The following is a 7,975-nucleotide window of genomic DNA, read 5'->3' as shown; positions in this document are numbered from 1 at the left end:
ACTGCCGCTGACACACTAATGTGTCGAGGCACACAATTTGGAAAGCTCTGCTCTATGGTTTTAAAACAAGGGAACCAACTCTCTCAGCCTCTGGAGTTGGAATTTAGCCATCTTTACTGTTCTTTTGAAGTGCTGCTTGGATTATAGCTGATAAGATGTCTAGACAGTATGCCAGAGTAAATGTTTGCATATTTCTGTTTTCTCCTTTTTAATGTTATATTGTAATAAATGCCTGTTTGTGTGTATACGTGTGTGTACACATATATATTGTTAGATATATTACTTAAAATATACAAATGGTTTGCTGTTTTTTATCTCTTTCTTAAATTTTATTATTATTATTAGTATTAATATCATTATGGGTTTATGATTATTACTATTCCTTGCTGGCTAAACCTTTAATGTTTATTAATACGCGTTAATTGAATGGTAATATATGCTCAATGGAAATGGATTGTTTGCTCCTGTTCCTTTGCTATAAGACTGAGGTTATGACACTGAAAGATAAGGTTCACCGTTTGTGGTGCAGCGGATTGAAGATTTAATAATACCTGGAATGTTTGGAAGAGTGCTGTATAGGTATAATTTGCGATTGGATTTATATTTGGATATTTAGTTTGTTCTTATTGGAGTTTAGTATAATCTCCCCCACCCCTTAGAATACTGTAATGTTGGAAACTGAAGATTATGTTGTTGGTATTGTTTATTTCATTTATAAAAATAAAATAAAAATAGATTTAAAAAAAGGCCATGAAACAACACCAAGACACAGCACATGGGAAGCCATGGAACACCACAGCAAGTGAGGAAGACCAAAAATACATGAGAAAGCTACCAACTGTACTAAAGGAATCATTACATCCTAGAAAATGGCTGTTAGATGAAGTTATTGATGAAGCTATTTCAAATTTCATTTGCCAGTACTAGTTGAAGGATAAAATCCTACTCTGCCCAACATACATATATAGAAGTGTTGCCTTGGGCAATGCAGATGTATTCCACAATTTCCTTGATACAAATCTCGCTCTTAATAAAGACTTTCTGCTGATACCGGCGTTCAACACTGATATAGCTGGCTCTGGTCAACATTGGCTACTTGGTATTATGATTTTCAAAACAAAAGAGGTAGTTATGGTTGATTCAATGAAAAGCAGAGAAAGATCAAAGCAGCATGGACACATTCTCCTGTGCATTGCAGCTGCTGGTTACCAGGCAGCACATGTGCCATTGAGGATGGTCTGCAAAGACTGGAAGGTGTTTTTGTGTGAGGATGTACCACAACAAAGGAATTTCTATGACTGTGGAATACATACAGTTTTAAATGCGTACACAGTCATATCTGGGGAGGAATACAGCAACACTGTCAGTAAGACTGCCAGGATTTGGATTGGTATACGGGTGGGCATGCATCAGAAGTGTGCCTGCAAGGAAAAAAAGCCAAGGAAAAAAGTGCGCCACTACACCAAAATGAATGCAAAATTTCTGAAGATGTTTTCAGCTGTGGAGGTTGTGGAGGCACCATTGTCCACATATCTATTACAGTTGACCGATGAAGAGGAAAGTAGATGGTCTACACGTCCCCAAGCCTTCTACAAAGGAAATAATGGAAATAATTCTGTTGCATTTGCAGGGTATGGAATCATGCAGCATGTCTGGCCCAGAAAGTGGCTCCATTGCCAGAGTACTACACTTGTGAACAATGCAATACATAAAGATAGGTCATCATGGTGTACATGCAGAAGTTCATGTGCTGCTCTCATGGAGAGATACAAGGGCAACGGAGGGATACAGGGGCAACGTACTAAAAACACCAACTCAAGGTAAGACAAACAGTGCTAAGGAATGGCCGGTGTTATTAAAAGTTAGGACAATTGTAACTCTTTAAGCATTTCTCTGCTAAAAATAGATACAGAAGAATTTCAGGGAAAATATAAAGTATTAGAACTCCTTTTCCTGTACCTCACCCTTTCTGTCCTTTTATGTTACTTATTTATTTAACATAGTTTTATACTGCCTTTCGAGGCAAAGCTTCCTCAAGGCAATTTACAAAATAAAACTATAAAATACAAATATGAAATAGAATTAACAAGTAAGTTTTCAATTCCCTTCTTCCCATACTTTCTTACCTTTAATGCTCTAGCCTTGCTGTCTAACCAACTCCCGCTCCCACAAGTGCCTATGCTCTGTGCACGTGGGGAGCTCCTGCTGCAGTAGTCTTACAAAAAGCCATGGTGCAGCCCTGGCAAGGGGCAGTCAAAGAAAGAGGTTCTGGCCAGGCTGCAGCAATGGGACCTACCTGAGAGTGGGCTGGGACCCACTGGTGGGTCCTAACCCACAGTTTGACCAACACTGTCTGCTTTTCCATGCCTTCCCTTCATATCTTTTCTTCTTGCAGTTATCATTTTATTTACAGTGCTGATAAACTATACAAACACATAATTGGATCAAATATTATCAACAATTTTACAATATAAACAAATTTATAAACCAAGCCAAGAAATATCACAAGGTTCTTAGCAGCACAAAAGGTTGCATGTTCTCCTGATTGTTATCACAGCAATACATTACAAGTGAAGACCACTTTTCTACAAGTCTGTTATTTGGCAGTGTTTCCTCCCTAACCCTTACAATATTAACTTAACCATATATATCACTTCCCATAATATATAAATCCAGTCATCAATTGTGGTTGCTTTGGTTTGTTTGAAATTTGCAGATATTAACATTCCAGCGGCTGTCAATAAATGCACTATCATCTCTATGTCAGCAGACAGAACAACTTCCATTACATAACCAAAGAGAATTACTATTGGATCCTGTGAGAAGCCAGGTAGGGATGAAAGCTTGGTTAGCCTCACTGTACCACCTGAAACTAATTACAGTACATCCAGAAGAGGTGAGAGCTGCCTGCCAACTGTGGTTAATGAGCCTAAGGAACAACCGGCAAGATAGAAGAATAGAGGAAAGATGAGGGGTGGCCATGGGATGTTGATGAGCTGTTTGTGAAGATATACAACATACAGGCATGTTTTCTGTTGGGGACACTAATTGGACTGGGGAATACCTTTCCCACATTAGCCTCTATGATGAGCCAGCTATCTTTGTTGCCTAGCTGGGAAGGTATTTAGCTCTTGAAAAACTGGGAGAGAATAAAACATCTGACAGGCAATATTGTTAGCTATTTATCACAGATCCAATGTTAGTCTATAACCTGCTATGATTCCAATTTCCTCTACTATCTTTTACCAATAGTCATTAATCATAGAGCAGATTCAAAAAATAAAGGCCATATCTGCATTACACAATTTTTTTCTCCAGCCCGTTATCAGCCTTATGATAAATACGGTTAAGCCTTGCAGGCATTAAATACCAGCAGAAGAAAACTATGCTTCCCTGTGGGCATTCAGGATCTTCCTATGGTCAGTGAGAATCCTGCGTTTCCCTATGGGCATTTGGGATCCTTGTATAGTCAGTTAGAAGCCTATGGTCCCAGGGCATGGTCTGAAGGCACGAGGTATCAGGGTGGACACTGAGCCCATAGAATCCCAGAGTAGTTCTGATGCTGAGGAAGAGCAGTCGCTCCTTCGGGAGAGGAGCGCGCTCCTTTTTTCCCAGGACCAACAGCTGACGGAGCTTCCTCCCACCCACATTCCTAGTTTAGAAAGCAGTCCAGGGAGTGACTCAGCACAGATAGCAGACTGGGGGGGATGCGCGGCACAGACACAGAGCGGCGCCAAATGGTTCGCGCTCAAAGAACGGTTGCGTCCAGAGGATCCAAGGGAAAAGGGGAGGGATTCTCCCTAGTCCTTATATTCAGGGGTCTGCCAGTAATTGCCCTTCAAACAGGGACCAACTATTCTAACTTAGGGCATAGGGATGCTGCTGCTCAGATCTAGTTGTTACCTGTAGAGCTGTTAAGTTGTAAAAGAAGAATAAAGCTTTGAAAAGAATCCCTTTGTCTGTGTCTGGACTGGGCTACTGGATTAGACTGAGAGCCCTCCAAGGAGCCCTTGACACGAGGCAGCCACCTTGCTGAAGCTAAGCAGGTTTGGGTCTGGTCAGTGGTTGGAAGGGAAGCCACCTGGGAACCACATGTAGCCACCTTAAGTTCCACAGTGGAAGAAAGGTGGGATATAAATGTAATAAATACAAATAGAAATATATTTCCCTATGGGCAAGTAGAAGCCTATGTTTCCCTATGGGCATTCAGGATCTTCCTGTGGGCATTCATGGTTTATGGGCAAGTACTGTCATAATCCCCCTTCATGGATCACTGCCTTGTTGTGGCGAAGGGGCTTGCGTAACTCAGTGAAGCCATAAGCTATGCTGTGCAGGGCCACCCAAGACGGACAGGTCATGGCAGAGAGTTCTGACAAAATGTGGTCCACTGGAGAAGGAAATGGCAACCCACTTCAGTATTCTTGACAAGAAAACCCCATGGAACGTATCACAAGGCTAAAAGAGATGACGCCGGAAGATGAGACCCTCAGGTCGGAAGGTGTCCAATATACTACTGGGGAAGAGCAGAGGGAATTTCCAAGTAGCGCCAGAAAGAGTGAAGCGGCTGGGCCAAAGCTGAAAGGACACTCAGGTGTGGATGTGTCTGGTGGTGAAAAGAAAATCCGATGCTGTAAAGAACAATTTTGTTTAGGAACCTGGAATGTCAGATCAATGAATCAAGGTAAGTTGGAGGTGGTCAAACATGAGATGGCAAGATTGAACATCGACATCTTGGGAATCAGCGAACTAAAATGGACAGGCATGGGCGAATTTAATTCAGGTGACCATCATATCTACTATTGTGGGCAAGAATCCCTTAGAAGAAATGGAGTAGCACTCATAGTCAACAAAAGGGTGGGAAAAGCAGTACTGGGGTACAATCTTAAAAACGATAGAATGATCTCAGTACGAATCCAAGGCAAACCATTCAACATCACAGTAATTCAAGTCTATGCCCCAACCACTGATGCTGAAGAAGCTGAGGTTGATGGGTTCTATGAAGACCTACAACACCTTCTAGAACTAACACCAAAAAAAGATGTCCTTTTCATCATAGGGGATTGGAATGCTAAAGTAGGAAATCAAGAAATCACCGGGATAACAGGCAGGCATGGCCTGGGTGTACAAAATGAAGCAGGACAAAAGCTAATAGAGTTTTGCCAAGAGAACACGCTGATCATAGCAAACACTCTTTTCCAACAGCACAAGAGACGACTCTACACATGGACATCACCAGATGGTCAATATCGAAATCAGACTGATTATGTCCTTTGCAGTCAAAGATGGAGAAGCTCTATACAGCCAGTAAAAACAAGACCTGGAGCTGACTGTGGCTCAGATCATGAGCTTCTTGTTGCAAAATTTCAGCTTAAATTGAAGAACGTAGGGAAAACCACTAAACCATTCAGGTATGACCTCAATCATATCCCTTATGAATATACAGTGGAGGTGAGGAATAGATTTCAGGGATTAGACCTGATAGACAGAGTGCCTGAGGATCTATGGACGGAGGTCCGTAACATTGTTCAGGAGGCAGCAACTCAATCCATCCCAAAGAAAAAGAAATGCAAGAAAGCCAAGTGGCTGTCTGATGAGACTTTACAAGTAGCTGAGGAAAGAAGGGAAGCGAAAAGCAAGGGAGAAAGGGGAAGATATATCCAACTGAATGCAGAGTTCCAGAGAGACAAGGAGACAAGAAGGCCTTCTTAAATGAACAATGTAAAGAAATCGAGGAAAACAACAGAATGGGAAAGACTAGAGATCTCTTCAAGAAAATCAGAGATCTCAAGGGAACGTTTTGTGCAAAGACGGGCATGATAAAGGACAAAGAAGGCAGGGACCTAACAGAAGCAGATGAGATTAAGAAGAGGTGGCAAGAGTACACAGAAGAACTATACAGGAAAGATCTGAATGTCTCTGATAGCCATGATAGTGCGGTCACTGAACTTGAGCCCGACATCTTAGAGAGTGAAGTCAAGTAGGCCTTAGGAAGTATGACTAACAACAAATCTAGCGGAGATGACAGTATTCCAGCTGAGCTATTTAAAATCCTAAAAGATGATGCTGTTAAAGTGCTGCACTCAATGTGCCAACAAATCTGGAACAGTGGCCACAAGACTGGAAAAGGTCAGTTTACATTCCAATTCCAAAGAAGGGCAACGCCAAAGAGTGTTCAAACTACCGCACAATTGCGCTCATTTCACATGCCAGCAAGGTGATGCTCAAAATCCTACAAGCTAGGCTTCAGCAGTATGCGAACCGAGAACTACCGGAAGTACAAGCTGGGTTTCGAAGAGGCAGAGGAAGTAGAGATCAAATCGCCAACGTTCGCTGGATCATGGAGAAAGCAAGAGAATTCCAGAAAAACATCTATTTCTGCTTCATTGACTGCGCTAAAGCCTTTGATTGTGTGGATCACAACAAACTGTGGCAAATTCTGAAAGAGATGGGAGTACCAGACCACCTTACCTGTCTCCTGAGAAACCTGTACGAGGGTCAAGAAGCAACAGTAAGAACCAGACATGGAACAACCGATTGGTTCAAAATTGGGAAAGGAGTACGACAAGGCTGCATAGTGTCACCCTGCTTATTTAACTTATATGCAGAGTACATCATGAGAAACGCTGGGTTGGATGAATCAGAGGTCGGAATTAAGATTGCCGGGAGAATTATCAACAACCTCCGATATGCAGACGATACCACCCTAATGGCAGAAAGCGAAGAGGATCTCAAGAGCCTCTTGTTGAGGGTGAAAGAGAATACAAAAGCTGGTTTGAAACTCAACATTAAAAAAACTAAGATCTTGGCATCTGGCCCCATCACTTCCTGGCATATAGAAGGGGAAGAAATGGAAGCAGTGACAGATTTTACTTTCTTGGGCTCCAAGATCACCGCAGACGGTGACTGTAGCCATGAAATTAAAAGACGCTTGCTCCTTGGGAGGAAAGCTATGGCACACCTAGGCAGCATAGTAAGAAGCAGAGACATCACCTTGCCGACAAAGGTCCGTCTAATCAAAGCTGTGGTTTTCCCAGTAGTAACATATGGCTGTGAGAGCTGGACTATAAGGAAGGCTGAGCGCCGAAGAATTGATGCTTCCGAACTGTGGTGCTGGAGAAGACTCTTACGAGTCCCCTGGACTGCAAGGAGGTCAAATCAGTCCATCCTAAAGGAAATCAACCCTGAGTGCTCATTGGAAGGACAGATACTGAAGCTGAAGCTCCAATATTTTGGCCACCTAATGCGAAGAGAAAACTCCCTGGAAAAGACCCTGATGCTGGGAAAGACTGAAGGCAAAAGGAGAAGGGGACGGCAGAGGATGAGATGGCTAGATAGCATCACCGATGCAATGAATATGAACTTGAGCACACTCTGGGAGAGAGCGCAGGACAGGAAGGCCTGGCGTGCTATGGTCCATGGGGTCACGAAGAGTCAGACACGACTGAACGACTGAACGACAACTGTCATAATCAAGTTGGTATTTAATTATAAGTGAGCCTCCAGTTGCGCTAGGCTCTTCCTGAAATAAATCCGCCTTTGATGAGAAATTCGTCCTTCCACTCTCTCTCTCCTACTATTCATAATTTTATTGGAGGTTTAATCGTTATAATCATTCTTAAAAGAATCATTCATCATTCTGGGTTGTCAAGATCAGATTCCCACAGATGGTGTCCCATGTTCTCAGCCTTCCCAGAACCCCGATGACGCTTAATTTGAATTAATACGAATTATCAAAACATTTTGATGAAACAGGTCTTAGATCTAATCGTAGTAAGAATATGTTTCAAAAACAAGCATTATATTTAATTTAAAGTAAGAACTGAGTTAATAGCTATTTTAAACATAAAACCCAGCCTGGGCGAACGCAGCTCAACTCGGGACGAGCGCGCGCAGAGCTCTCGTCGTGAAGCGGGATCTCGCGAGAGCTGCTGGGCGAGAAGACAGAAATCCGGGCGGCGGTCGAGACAGGCGCTCC

This window comes from Heloderma suspectum, chromosome 4 (assembly GCF_057233095.1).
Source record: "Heloderma suspectum isolate Gila_16-S chromosome 4, 16-S_ref, whole genome shotgun sequence".
Taxonomy (NCBI): Eukaryota; Metazoa; Chordata; class Lepidosauria; order Squamata; family Helodermatidae; genus Heloderma; species Heloderma suspectum.
Note: the sequence above shows the minus strand (reverse complement) of the source record.